The sequence below is a fragment of the Jaculus jaculus genome, chromosome 5 (assembly GCF_020740685.1).
Source record: "Jaculus jaculus isolate mJacJac1 chromosome 5, mJacJac1.mat.Y.cur, whole genome shotgun sequence".
NCBI classification, from domain to species: domain Eukaryota; kingdom Metazoa; phylum Chordata; class Mammalia; order Rodentia; family Dipodidae; genus Jaculus; species Jaculus jaculus.
In genome coordinates, this window is record NC_059106.1 from 81963619 (window position 1) to 81979035 (window position 15417).

Here is a 15417-nt window from a genome sequence, read left to right on the forward strand (position 1 = left end):
AGTCTTGACAATTCCTGGCCACAGCATAATGAGGGAAGGTGTCTATAGAATCGAGACAGGTAGGGTGAAGGGACAAAACAGTCACAGCACTTCCCTCCCCTCACTGAGCACTGACTGCAGGCCAGGCCACACATCAAGGTTGCAGTCTCATGGAACCTGCACAGCTGCCCATGAAGAAGGGATTAGCATTTCTATTTTTCAGACAAAAAGGGTTAAGTACAACTGTATAAAGAAACCTGCACAAGGCCACACAGCTAGCTGAGTAGTGAAGTGGGGAATCAAACCCAGCTTTACCTGACTCCAAAGGTCTGGCTCTTTTTCCTTGCATGGATAGAGGAAGGAAAGCCTCCAGACAACCTCAGTCTTTAAAAAGTTTTTAAAAAGTTGTATTTGTATGAAAAGACAAAAGGGGGGGGGGCGGGCATGCCAGGACTTTTAGCCACTGCAAACAAATTCCAGATGCATGTGCTACTTTGTGCATCTGGCTTTAATGGACATGGGGAACTGAACCTGGGTCATTAGATTTTGCAGTAAAGGTCCTTAACCACTGAGCCATTTCTCTAGTCCTCACCCTCATTCTTTGCTAGAACAGCACAATAAGATACTCTGAGCCTGAAATGAGCACTAACTACAAAGATCAATGACCTTATAGTGAGGTCAGGGGGCAAAGATGACCTTCCCCGTGACCTCTGACTAACTTCACTTCAGTGGCAAGAGATGACAGCCTGAATCTGGCCAGACCACTTATACCCAAGTATAAAGTTACGTGCTCCCCAAAATCCAGACCCAGAAAATGTTTCAAAAGTAGCCAATAATTAGCTAGTCATGACCTCAGCAGGAGGGTAAGAATTCTCCTGCTTAAAAGAAAATGGCTCCTCAGGGACCCATTCTATATCCAGCTCCAAAGCCTCATCCCACAGAAATGATCCAGGGCCCATGGAGATTGTCCCTGGCTAGCAAATGTGTGGAAGAGATCCAATGGTCTTTCTTTTCCTCTTCTGGTGAGTTTTGTGTGGAGTCCATCAGTGAGCACTGGGCCAAGAACAATGAAGCCTGGTTGCTCCTTTCTTCCTGAAGGGCATCCTCTGTGCAGACAGCTCTCCATGGCCAGCTTGCAGTCCCTGAACACTATGGTTCTTCAAAATAATCTCAATAGCTGCACAACAATGTATCATTGTCAGGGTCAGTAGATACATTGCAGGCAGGTGGACCTGGTGTCCTGTGTGGCCCTCCCACTCCTCAGTGTGGACATGGTGTGGACATGGTGTCCTGCGCGGCCTTCCCCACTCCTCAGTGTGGACATGGTGTCCTGTGTGGCCCTCCCACTCCTCAGTGTGGACATGGTGTCCTGCGCGGCCCTCCCCACTCCTCAGTGTGGACACGGTGTCCTGCGTGGCCTTCCCCACTCCTCAGTGTGGACATGGTGTCCTGCGCGGCCCTCCCCACTCCTCAGTGTGGACATGGTGTCCTGCGCGGCCTTCCCCACTCCTCAGTGTGGACATGGTGTGGACACGGTGTCCTGCGCGGCCTTCCCCACTCCTCAGTGTGGACGTGGTGTCCTGCGCAGCCTTCCCCACTCCTCAGTGTGGACACGGTGTCCTGCGCGGCCTTCCCCACTCCTCAGTGTGGACATGGGGTTCTGTTCCCGTTCTGTGGCTTCATTCTACCCCAGGAAGACTGACTGCAGCAGAGACAACTGCTGATCATGTTAAATAAATACTACTGCTTTAGGAAGCTGGGAAGATGGCTCAGTGGTTGAAGGCACTTGCTTGCAACATCTGCCTGTCTAGTTTCAATTCCCCAGTACCTATGTAAAGCCAGATAAACATAGTGGTATGCATGCATCTGGAGTTTGTTTTGAATGGCAATAGGGCCCAGCAAGTTCATTCTCTCCTCTCTCCTATCTCTCTCTACTAGCAAATTAAAAAACAAAAATGAGATCACTGCTTCTGGGGTAGGATTCTTTTCTTCCAGGGGAACCTCAATGGTGGATGAGACCCACTCCATCCAGCAGTCATACTTTTTTTAATTTTTTTTTTTTTTTGAGGTAGGGTTTCACTCTAGCTCAGGGTCTCCTGGAATTCACTATGTAGTCTCAGGGTGGCCTTGAACTCATGGCGATCCTCCTACCTCTGCCTCTCGAGTGATGGGATTAAAGGTGTGTGCCACCATGCCCGGCTCCAACAGTAATTCTTATTGCCTCCTCCCTCATAGGCAGAGGACTGGAGAGAAACCCACTAGGGGAAGGGACCCAGCATCAGAGCTACCTGTGCACTTAACTGCTTCAGAGTTAGGCATGGGGAGGAGGTGCGTGGGGAGGGCCAAAAGTCCTCTAAGGTCGAACATATGCTTACTACAGTCCTGAGCTTAATCCCTCTTACTGGTCCTGACAGTGCATTGAGGATGGATAGGGAATGAGGACTGAGGTGGACACAACCCTTTACTTGGCCAGAAGCTCAATCATGACCATTACCTTGGAGGCAAGGGAGCAGGGCCAGTGGAGATGGCAGGTACCAAGCTTCACCAGTGCTAATCAGACAGAGTTGGCTTCTGAGCCCAGGCCCCAACCACAGGCTTTGACTGTGTGTCAGTCACACCCACTGGGGCACCTGCTCTTTGAGGTAAGCTCTGCAGCAGGCCTGAGCCTAGATGTTCCACATGGAAGGCTGAGCAGCAGTGTGCAGATACAGTAGCACCCTGTCCATTGTCCAGAGATGTTCACATCATGCCACTGCAGGAAACCCATCTAGGCCCTCGGAACTTGGGAGGGGGTGGGGATCTGTTCCCAACACAGAGGCCCCAAGACGCCACGGCAGCTGTCAGCAGGCTTGCTTTCATGTTGCTGTCACAAGTCAGGCAGGTGCTCTCCCCACCAGGGCTCCCCTCTGGCGTGTTGTTTTTTGGTTTTTTTTTTGAGAGAGGTTCTCAATCTGTAGCCCAGGCTGGCCTTGAACTTTCAGAAATGCTCCTGCCTTAGCCTCCCATGTGCTAAGATAAGAGGCATGTGCCACCAAGCCCAGCTCCCTTATCTGCCTGAATGTGCACCCTGCATGCATGGGGCAGAGAAAGCAGAGCTCCAGTGACAGGTACAAGAGCAAGAGTAGTAGCCGGTGTCCTGCCTCTCCCAGGGAGAGGTGAGGCCTCAGCCAGGCTTCCTCCCTCTAGCTATGGCTGTTAGCTTGGAAAAGCCAGTCACATAGTGACCTTGCTCTCTAGAAGCAGACAACCAGAGAAAGGGGACAATGTCTGGGAGGGGCCAGGCATTATACTGGAGCTGCTGCCTCACCCCAGGGGCCCTGGGGGCGGAGCTGAGACGTGGGCCCTCCCCTTGCTGAGGGGTGGGGCTGCTCCTGGCCCAGGGCTTGGGAGAACGGCCATGATCACATCTGTGCTTTCAGTGGCTTTTGCTCTCCACAAGTGGCAGAGCTCCCCACGTGGGCATCTTGTACCTGAACCAAGAAAAGCAAAGCTGCTAATCTGACAAGATCAATCTTCAAATACCACAGGAATGCAGCCCGCCTGCTTGCTCTCACCAGGCACTGCGTAGCTAAGCACCTCCAGGGTTTTGGGTCTTCTGTGCCACTCTAGGGAAGAGGCCACCTCCACCCGTGGGTCTGGTTTTCCTACTGAAGCTACCTCCTGCCACAGCTCACAGCTCTTTTAGCTTAAGTATCTCCTCTGTCCTTGTTGCTGGCCTCTCAATGTACATGTGCCATGCAAGTGCTTGTCTCCACGCACTGTCCCTCAACTTTGGGGCAGGCAGTGCAGATAGGGAAAGTGAGGTTCTGAACTGTAAGGCCCCATCCATTTCTACAGCCCCCGCTTTACCCAGCATGATCCAACACTTCTGTGAAGGACCCACTGTTTGCACTTTTTACATTTCTGCCATAAGATGATAGCTATATAAAATACAGTAAAAAATGAATCACTAAAAAATTAAATATGCATAGGAAACACAAGCCCCATTTCAAAATTATTACATTTATCAACATAAATTCAATTATGTTCTAATTCTGAATGCTATAAAAGTTTCCAAAACCTTATTCTCAGTTTTAAAAAATATTGGTGTACTGCAGTTAATATCACTGTTCCTTCCATGGCACACAGTATACTCCAAGCTGACTGATGTCCTGCTGAGGCTTCTGCCTGGCTTACCCTCAGGTAGAAGTTACAGGAGGGGAAGATGGAGCTCTGTGGGTCCTCCCATGGAGCAGGAGAAGAGACATTCAGATATACAGGGGACAAACCAGGAGTAGTGGCGCACACTTTTAGTCCCAGCACTTGGGAGGCAGAGGTAGGAGGATCACTGTGGGTTCAAGGCCAGTTTGAGACTACAAAGTGAATTCCAGTCAGCCTGGGCTAGGAAAACAAATGAGAGAGACAGAGAGAGAGAGAGAGAGAGAGAGAGAGAGAGAGAGAGAGAGAGATTGAGAGACAGATAGACAGATAGATACAGGGGACAGCCAGAAAACTAGGGCTCAGCACTTCTGTAGTACATAAAGTCATAACAAGAGGAGGCACACAGTAAGGCAACAATGTGCCCCTGTGCAAAGCTATGTAGATCCTTTGTCCTCTAAGGAGATTTTCCCAATGAAGGCCCAATTTCTGGCCATCTACTAAAGCCCCACCTATGAAAGTCAGAAGCCAGACTAAGAAGGAAAGAGGACAATACAGCTTGAAGGTACTGGGGTGCCAGTTCCTTGAAGAAGACAGAAGAGGTAATTAATACAAGATGTAAAGTTAGTTGAGGAAGAGGAAATGGACTGGTTCTCAGAGGCGTCAGAACACCTGATGCTAAGGGGGAAAATGGATGGCTGAAAAATTAACAGGACACAGATGGCAATTCCTCCAGTTTCTAGGCCGAACTCAGACAGAGACAGGCACTGAGTCTGCCACCCTGCGAGCCAGCCTCACATGCTCTGCAGCGAATCTTTGCTCCAGAGCACTCTTGTTCTTCCCTGAGGAAAGACCCAGCACCCAAGGATTTCACAAGTGAGGAACCAACCAAATTACTTAACACTCCCTCCCAACATATCCTCCTAACAAAAGCACTTAACATACCCTCCCAACAAAAGAAATCTGCATGGCCCCCACAGGTGTGTGGTGCAGAGCCATGGTCAGGACATACGGAAGCTGCTGAGTCTGATCCTGTTCTGTGCTCCTGTAACCTTGGCAAGTCACAGCTTTCTTATCTATAAAATGGGCCCAGGAGCACTTACTAAGCTCTTTTTTTTGTTTTTGTTTTTGAGGTAGGGTGTCACTCTAGCCCAGGCTGACCTGGAATTCACTAAGTAGTCTCAGGGTGGCCTTGAACTCATGGCGATCCTCCTACCTCTTCCTCCCGAGTGCTGGGATTAAAGGTGTGTGCCACCATGCCCGGCTCCTAAACTCTTATACTGATTTATTCTTCTTTCCAACAGGACAAAAATCCTCTTTCACTGTTTAAACATATTTATTAGAGAGAGAAAAAAAAAAGGGCACGCCAGGGCCTCCAGTCACTGCAAACAATCCCAGATGCATGTGCCACATTGTGCATCTGGCTTATGTGGGTCTTGGGGAACTGAACCTGTGTTCTTTGGCTTTGTAGGCAAGCACTTTAACTGCTAAGCCAACCCTCCAGCCCTCACTCTAGATTTCTAGTTCAGGTGAATGTGGATAGTACTGCCATTTACTGAAATACGCAATATGGTCTGATTCAATGTGTTTTAGACTTTGGGGACACTGAGTTTGAACTTCTTTTGAGTAACCCACATGGCCCTGTCCATCTGGAAGTTGAGGCATTGGGTTAGAGACCAGTAGAGAAACAGATCTGGCATTGTTGGTTCGTGTGTGTAGATGAAGCAGGAGAGTGAGAAGAGAGGAGAGGCTGTATCAAACCCTAGCAAATACCAACAATGAGGCTGCATACCGAAGGAGGGCACCTGTCATAGAGACTGAGGAGGAACTACCAGAGAGGTCAGAGGAGAACTTGGAAGGCTCCACAACATTTAAACCATCCCTCCAAGACTCAGGGAACCTCACTGAAGGGGAGACAGAACGTAAGAGGAAGAGGAGAGAATGTAAGAGAATGTGAAATGCTGTCTTCTGGACATGACATGGCATTATACTCGTGAATTTACAGCAGCTGTGGTTTCATATTGACCCTATCATATTTCATTACAGAAAGGGAAGGGCTCTTATAAGTGCTCACACCTCCTAGAGTAGCTAATAGTTGCTAGGAACGGGACAATCATGTTCATTAGTGGTATGGTCACTTGTAAGTTGCTCATTCCACAGGAAATAACCTTCTATACATGATTATGTAAGTAACTTTAACTCAATGGGTCAAAAAAGGGTATGGTAGCCTTTTAGGAGAGAGAAATCACCAATGGTCTTAACCAGCAGTGAACCCTGCAAGCTTTATAGCTGGCCAGCCAAGTCAAATGTGCCAACTGGTTCAGTCGTGGCACATTTAGTATAACGGAAACCAACTGCTCTCTGACTAGACTGCAAGCCTGTTCCATAGAAGGAAATACATGCCTGGTACTGAAAACCTAGTCAAAAGCCTATGGCTGGGGAGGTCATAAGCCCTCCCCAGCCATAGGCTTTTGACTACTACTGTTGTCTAGCTAAATGGATAGATATATCATGCCCACCAAAATGGCCCGTAAGCACTTACATTTATGTCTATATATTAATGCTACCCTCACTTTTGGTTGGAGAAGCTTCTCTTTTCAGATCAAAACTCACCACATTGCTGAGAAGTGACGGAGGAGGAGTGTTCAGCACTGAGACATCTCTAGCATATCCTCCAAGGCTCAGGGTCCATTGCAGAAAAGGTAGTGGAAAGAATGTAAGAGTCAAAGGGAGGGTAGGACTGCTTATCATGCTGTCTTCCAGACACAAAATGGCCAGGATATCCATGACTGCACTACCTACACAAGACCCTCACAATAGGAGGGGGATAAAAAAGATGATATCAAAATAGAAGAGTGACTAATTGGAAAGAAGAAGGGACTCAATGGAGGGGAGATTTGGAAGGGGGAAAATGGGCTATGGTAGGAAGGAACCATCATGGATGATTGTATATACTGACAGAAGCTGTCAATAAAAAGTCTCTTTAAAGGGCATGAAAACAGTGTAGGGACTGGTGTGCTAGAAGAAGGCCACTAGTGGAAGGGTGAGAATACAGAGGGTAATTGGGAGAATGAGATCAAAATGTATACATGAATGAAAGTATAAAAAATTACAGAATCTAAAATTTTGTTTTGCTTTATTTTTTTGAGGTAGGGTCTCACTCTGGCCCAGGCTGACCTGGAATTCACTATGTAGTCTTAGGATGGCCTCCAACTCACAGTAATCCTCCTACCTCTGCCTCTTTAGTGCTAGGATTAAAGGTGTGCGCTACCACGCCTGGCTGGACTTTTAAAATTGTTAATTAATTTATTTACACATGTGTGTATGGGTATACCAGAATCTTGCTGCTGTAAATAAATGCCTGTCAGCCTTTATGTGAGTGGATAGGTTAACCTCTGAGCTATCTCCCCAGTCCCTAAAAAGAGTGGGCCTAACTACATGGTACATTTGCCACTAAGTGCCTTTTTTTTGAAGTAGGTTTTCACTCTAGCCTAAACTTACCTGAAATTCACTATGTAGTCTTAGGTGGCCTCAAACTCATAGTGATTTTACTACCTCTGCCTCTCAAGTTCTGGGATTAAAGGTGTGTGCCACCATGCCCGGTGCCACTAAATGCTTTATAAAAAATGTATTTAGGGCTGGAGAGATGGCTTAGCGGTTAAGCGCTTGCCTATGAAGCCTAAGGACCCCGGTTCAAGGCTTGATTCCCCAGGACCCACGTTAGCCAGATGCACAAGGAGGCGCACGCGTCTGGAGTTCGTTTGCAGTGGCTGGAAGCCCTGGCGCGCCCGTTCTCTCTCTCTCTCCCTCCCTCCTTCTCTCTGTCACTTTCAAAGAAATAAGTAAAAATAAACAAAAAAAATTTTTTTAAATGTATTTATTTATTTTTTTGTTTACTTACAAGAGGCAGAGACAGAAAGTGTGTGAGTGAGTATAGGTATGCCATAGCCTCTTGTCATTGCCGACAAACACCAGATGCATATGCCACTTTGTGTATTTGGGGAATTGAACTCATGCTGGCAGGCTTTGCAATCAAGTGCCTTTAACTGCTGAGCCATCTTCTATCCCTAAGTGCTTTTTGTTGATCTAGGCAAAAGTATTTTGAGAAGAGACTACACAAATTCAGAGGAACATAGGAATCAGAGAAGGAAACTGGTATGTCCTTATATTTCTGGCAGGACAGGGGGGTGGGCCCATCCTCTCTCCATCTGGAAGGACAGTGATGTTACAGAAGTGGAGAGAGGATGGTGCTCTATTTTCTGTGATTTATGGCATGGGATAAAGCTTAGTAAGCATGCCTCTCAATTTCACCAAGCCTCCCTGGGGTTGTGATAAAAGTCCCAGAATCCTTCTCTGGAAGGGCAGAGAGGGAAGGGCTTTGGAATGTGGGGATACCAGCTACCCTGGCCAGGAGCCATAAGCTTTCAAAACCCCAAGGGCAGTACAACAGGCCTCTTGCACCTTCTCACGCAAGGGTCCTAAATAGGCAGCAGGGACTGTGTCGGCTGCAGACTTCCTCCAAGGTCTCAGTGGCCACCCTTGTACTCTAGGGAATGCAGCCAGCTTGGACCATGGCAATGATCTCTTAGCATATGAGAATCACAGATATACCACACTCTCTGGCCTTCCTAAAGCAGCATTTCAAGAAAAGCACAGTTTTCTTCTGCAGAGCTGTAAGCAGACAGTTTCTACACTGGCACTTCATTAGCCATCACCAAGTATCTGGCCGACATCTGTACTTTGCTCACTAGCCATCTGTCCATGAAACAGGAGATACCCGCAGAATATAGTAGGTGGGTATATGGGTCCTGTGGCCAGGGTGTTTAGATTCAAAACTCAGTTTTGCTGGGCATGGTGGCGCATGCCTTCAGTCCCAGCACTGGGAAGGCAGAGGTACAAGGATCGCTGTGAGTTCGAGGCCAACCTGGGACTACAGAGTGAGTTCCAAGTCAGCCTGGGCTAGAGTAAGACCCTACTTCAAAACAAAACAAAATAAAACAACTCCAGTTTTAGCCAGTTGCAGAGGCTCATGCCTGTAAATCCTAGCAGATGGGAGGCTGAGGCAGGACTGTCATGGTTTAAGATCTAGGTGAGTTTCAGGCTCTTTCAACAATACCAAAACAGGGAGCTGAGATGGCTCAGTGGGTAAAGTGCTTGCCACACAAGTATAAGGACCTGAGTTCTAATTCTCAGCACCCACATAAAAACCAGGCATAGTGGTACATGCCTGAAATCCCAGTGATGACAATGCAGAGAAAAGTGGATCCTAGGAGCCAGCTACTTTGTCCTAAGTGGCGAGTTCTGGATTTAGAGACCCTACTTCAATGAATCAGGTGGAGAGTGACTGAGGACATACAATATGACCTCTGACCTCCACAGTCAGGTACACACACACCTGCACATATACATGCACCACATAATATGAACATGTACATACTCATAAATGCCACACAAAACAATAATGCAACAGAGCTGGGGAGATGTTCAGCAGGTAAGAGTGCTTACTGCACAAGCATGAGGACCTGAGCTCAGCCCCAGCACATATGTAAAGAGCTGAGTGCGGCCACACATGCCTGTAATGCCAGTCTTGAGAAGGGTGGATACAGGAGAATGGCTGGGATTCTCTGGTCAGTCAGTCTGACAAAAAACAATCAATCAATCAAACAAACAGAAAAACCGGAAGCTCCAGGTTCAGTGATACCCTGTTTCAAGGAAACAAAGTGGAAGAGTGATGGAGGAGGACACCCTTTGTTCTCCTCTGGCCTCTGAATGTATTCTTTAAAAATATTTTTATTTATTTATTTGCAAACAGAGATACAGACACCCATGGGGGGGGGAGAGAGAGAGAGAGAGAGAGAGAGAGAGAGAGAGAGGCACATATAGAGAGAATGGGCACATCAGGGCCTTCAGTCACTCCAGATGCATGAGGCACTTTGTGCATCTGACTTTATGTGGGTGCTGGATAATCAAATCTGGGTTGTTACGCTTTACAAGAAAGTGCCTTAACCACTGAGCCACCTCGCCAGCCCGGCATGAATTCTTACAGGGCATATACATCTGCTCACACCAGACACATACAAATATAAGTAAAGAAGATAAACTCTTTAAAAAAACACAAGAAAACAAAACCAACCAATCACCACCAACAAAAAAAAAACCTACCTCAGATCACTCACTCAGGACCCTCCCAACACAGGAGCTTTCTGCTTTAATTTCTTTCTTAAAGTAATCATAACCAGTAGGCTGAGGTAGGAGTATCACTGTGAGTTCCAGGTCAGCCTGGCTAGAGTGAGACCTAGCCTCAAAAACAAAACAAGCCAGGTGTGGTGGCTCATGCCTTTAATCCCAGCACTCAGGAGTCAGACATAGGTGGATCACTGTGAGTTCAAGGCCACCCTGAGACTACAGAGTTAATTCCAGGTCAGCCTGGGCTAGAGTGAGACCTTGTGAAAAACCAAAGGAAAAAATAATAATAATAAAATAAATAAATAAATAAAATTCAGAGCTGGAGAGCTGGCCCAGTGGTTAAGGTGCTTACTTGCAAAGCCTTCTGGCCTGGGTTTGATTCCCTAGTACCCAAGTAAGGCAGATATACAAAGTGGCGCATGCATCTGGAGTTGGTTTGCAAAGGCAGGAGGCCCTAGCATGCTCTCTTTCCCTCCCCATTCCCATCTTTTCCTGTCAAATAACTAAATACTTTAAAAATAAAAATAAATAAATCTTGATATCTGTGTGACCCCAGGCAAATTCTGTAACTTCTCCACTTCCTTATATTTAAAAGAAGTGTAGGGGCTGGAGAGATGGCTCAGCAGTTAAGGCACTTGCCTGCAAAACCTAACAACCTGGGTTCAATTTCCTAGTAACCACATAAAGCCAGATGCACAAAGTGGCACATGTATCTGGAATTCCTTTGTAGCAGCTAGAGGCTCTGGCATGCCTATTCTCTCTCTCTCTGCTTGCAAATTAATTTTAAAAAATTAAAAATGAATAAAAGAAGTCTAGTAACATCATTTATCTGATATGATTGTCAAGAGGATTAAAACAGAGAAACAGGGAAAAGACAGCACAGAAGCTTATACAAAGTCCAGACACACCACAGGATGCCAGCTTTCACTGGTGGCTGCTGCTGGAGCTCAGCAGCATGCCTACAGCATGCACAGGGCTCTGCTTTCTGCTAAGCTTCTGGCCATGAGTTTACTTGGAGATTCCAAGACCACTCAATACTTTCATCAATGCACAAAAATGTTACTCATATGAATGAGCAAAGGGTTGCTAGAAAAATGGAGTATATCAATTAAGGTTCTAAAATAATTTTATATACATTACATATATGTGATTTTTTAAACATAATACTTCTCTTATTTTTTTATCTTTGTGGTTTTTTTTGAGGTAAGGTCTTGCTCTAGTCCAGGCTGACCTGGAATTCACTGTGCAGTCTCAGACTGGCCTCGAACTCACACACTCTTCCTACTTCAGCTTCTCAAGTGCTGGGGTTAAAGGTGTATGCTACCACGCCCAGTCCTCTGTTCCTTTTTTTTTTTTTTTTTTGTTTTTGTTTTTTTGAGGCAAGCCCAACAGACTGAACATTTTTTTTATGAGTGTGTGTGTGGGGGGGAGTTGGTGCTCCAGACACATGTGCCACCTAGTGTGCATGTGCGACCTTACACACATACATCACCTTGTACATATGGCTTATGTGGGACCTGGAGAGTTGAACATGAGTCCTTAGGCTTTGCAGGCAAGCACTTTAACCACTAAGCAATCTCTAGAGCCCCTCAGTTCATTTTTTTTAAATCTTTTTTTTTTTTTAATTTGTGAGGAGGTGGGTAGAGAGAGAAAGTATGGGTTATCAAGGCCTCTTGCTGCTGCAAATGAACTCCAGGTATGTGGGTCCCTGGATCCTCAGGGCCGCGGTTCCCAGCAGCGTCCAGGCAACCGTGGAGAGCAGGGTCTTGAGCAGCCATGAGCACGATGGGAAGTACACCCGGGAGACGACTTCAGAAAGTAGCTCGGTTTATTTGTCAGGGGACTGAGTTTTTATAAACCATTGAGAGAGAGCGGGAAAAGGGTCTTAAGGGGATTGGTGGGTTCCAAGGCTGCTTGCCAATACCTAGGGACGCTCATTCCAGCACGTAGGGCGTGGGTCAGGTGATCTATGTAGTGGTGAGAAGAGGGTCGCAGGGCAATGGGCTATGTGAAGGCTTTTGGCTGATAAGAAGTTTTCTAGGCAACTGGCCAAAGGTCACAGGGCTATGAGTGAAGCCTAAGTCTCAGGACATCCAGGTGTCCCAGGCTTGGAGAGGGAGTGGCCTCCTGTAGCCTAAGGGCCCTTAGCCATGTCTGGCAGCTCAGGCCCATCTCCTGAAGGTTCCAGCCTATGCTTGGCAGTGCCCAACACTTTCTGTATCTGGCTTTATTTTATATTTTTATTTTTCAAGGTAGGGTCCAACTCTGGCCCAGGCTGACCTGGAACCCACTCTGTCATCCTAGGATGGTCTCAAATTCACAATGATCCTCCTACCTCTGCCTCCTAAGTGCTTGGATTAAAGGTGTGTGCCACCATGCAGGGCTATTTTCTTATTTTTATTTTTGTTTTGGTCAAGGTAGGGTCTTACTCTGACCTAGGCTGACTTGGAACTCACTCTGTAGTCCCAGCTGGCCTTGAACTCATAGCAGTCCTCCTACCTCAGTCTTCTGAGTACTGGAACCAAAGTCATGTGCCACCATGCCCAGAAGTGCACCTGGCTTGATGTGGGTATGGGGAACTGAGGAAGTGAACCTGGATTGTCAGGCTTTGCAAGCAAGTACTTTTAACTGCTGAACCATCTCCCCAGCCCCCATAATTTAATTTTTTAAAAAATATGTATTTTGTTAAAAAAAAGAATATGTGTATTTTGTTTTTCTTTTTTGAAGTAGTGCCCTGCTTTCGTCCAGGTTGACCTGGGATTCAGTATGTAGTCTCAGGGTGGCCTCAAACTCACAGCAATCCTCCTGCCTCTGCCTCTCAAGTGCTGGGATTAAAGGCATATGTCATCATGCCTGGCAAAAATAAGCATACTTATTTATTTACTTTGAGGAGAAAAAGAAAGAATGGGCATACCAGGGCCTCTTTGCCACTGCACACAAACTCCAGATGCATGTGCCACTTTGTACATCTGGCTTTACATGGGTACTGGGGAACTGAACCTAAATTGGCAGGCTTTGCAAGCAAACGCCTTTAAGCATTGAACCATTCCCCCAGCCTCATTTCATTTCTTGATTAATGAATCCATCAATGCTCACTCAGTCTTTTCCAAGATCACATAGTCTATTAAGTAAGAAAGCTATGAGAACGTTGTTTCCACATCTCATTTCTTTCTGATGTAGTCCATACTGCAACATCATAATAACCATTTTTCTTCAGTAACTCTACCCTTACAGAGTGCCATATTAACATTTCTCAAACCCTCAGACTCTCAATCCATGGTGAGCAGAAATTAAAATCCACACACAAAACAAATATGAAGCATGTACTACGTGCTAGAGGCTTTGCTAGGTGTTGGCAGCCTTGAACAAGACGTTGTCTTTAAGAAGTTCGCAGCCTAATGTGGGGGAAGAAAAGCCAGTAAGTTCAAGTGTAATAACAGAGCTGTGAGTGAGGCCCTGTGGCGGCACAGGCTGAACAAAGAGTAATTGGGTTCATGTGCAGAGGTAGAGGCAAGAGGAGGTGCTACACTCCATGACACCAAACAGACAAAAACCTTAATCCTGTATGGAGCCAGGCAGGTGAGACTTGCTGCCACTCCCTCTCCACCTTTCTCTTTGAGGATGCTGCATCCAAGCAGGCAGGGCCCAAGGGAGAAAGGAGGGCTTGCCAGCATACTACACAAAGGTAGGAGAGAAGCAGACTGGCTTCTCAGAACAGCAGGACTCTGGATCTGGGACAGGCTGGCCCAGCAGCACCCATTCCCTGACACTGTTCATGCCCAGGTACAGTGAGTGGGTGGACATGGGAGGAGGGAGGCTTACGAAGTGAATGCATGCTACATGCAGCACTTGACGGTTAAAAATAAAAGAGAGATTTAATGATTTGTTTTTTCAGGTCATGTCAAAATATTTGCATCAAGACCTTTTCTATCAAAATACGGGGCTAAAGAGATGGCTCAGCAGTTAAGAGCACTTGCTAAGTAAGTGCGAGGGCCACAGATCTGAGAGACCAATTGAATTCTATCTCCAGGATTTACCTACACAGCTGGTATGGCTGCGTGCATCTGCAGCCCCAGTCCCATAGGGGAGCAGAGGCCTAAGAAACACTGGAGCTTGCAAAAACAAAACAAAACAAAACAAAACAAAACAAAACAAAACAAAACAAAACAAAACAAAAACCCAAGAGGCAGGCACTAGGATCAGTAAGAAGCTCTGGTCAAATAAGAACAGGTGGAAGAGCCATGAAGTGAGATGCCTGACACTAAGGTCTGGCCACCACAGGAAAGTGTATGGATACTTCACTGCCACATACTCATGCAACACACACACACATACATGCCACAAACATACACCACATTATACACATAAGCAAAATACCAATGTTATGCACATTAAAAACCTTACATTTACTTCGTGTTTCTTGGTCAAAATACCATGAAATACTAGTTATCCACATGGGAAAAACATAATAAAACCTAAACTCCCAACATCAAAACAAACAAAAATCAAGATTGAAATTAATGGATTAATAATTTCAATATAAATAACAAAACTATCAAGATAATATAAAACAAGACAAAGGTGTCATCATAAACTACTATATGTGTAGGTAAATTAAAAATCTGGGGCTGGGGCTGGAGAGATGGCTTAGGGGTTAAGATATTTGCTTGCAAAGCCAAAGGATCTTGGTTCAATTCTCCAGGACCCATGTAAGCCAGATGCACAGGGGGTGCATGAACCTGGAGTTTGTTTGCAGTGGCTGGAGGCCCTGGTATGCCCATTCTCTCTCCCTCTCTCTCTGCCTCTTTTTCTCTCTCCAATAAATAAATAAATAAAATATATTTAAAAAAAAAATCTGAAGCCGGGCGTGGTGGTGCACGCCTTTAATCCCAGCACTCAGGAGGCAGAGGTAGGAGGATCGCCATGAGTTCAAGGCCACCCTGAGACTACAGAGTTAATTCCAGGTCAGCCTGGACCAGAGTGAGACCCTACCTTGAAAAACCAAAAAAAAAAAAAAAAAAAAAAAAAAAAATCTGGGGGGCTGGAGAGATGGTTAAGTGCTTTCCTGTGAAGCCTAAGGACCCTGGTTTGAGGCTCCATTCTCCAGGACCCACG

The 15417-nt window shown here is 46.3% G+C and overlaps 1 protein-coding gene across 6 annotated transcripts in view; it reads right to left on the minus strand.

The window, feature by feature from the left end:
• Positions 1–15417, minus strand: part of St3gal3 (ST3 beta-galactoside alpha-2,3-sialyltransferase 3) — a 250952-nt gene that overhangs the window by 57888 nt on the left and 177647 nt on the right. The gene's annotated exons all lie outside the window — the stretch shown is intronic.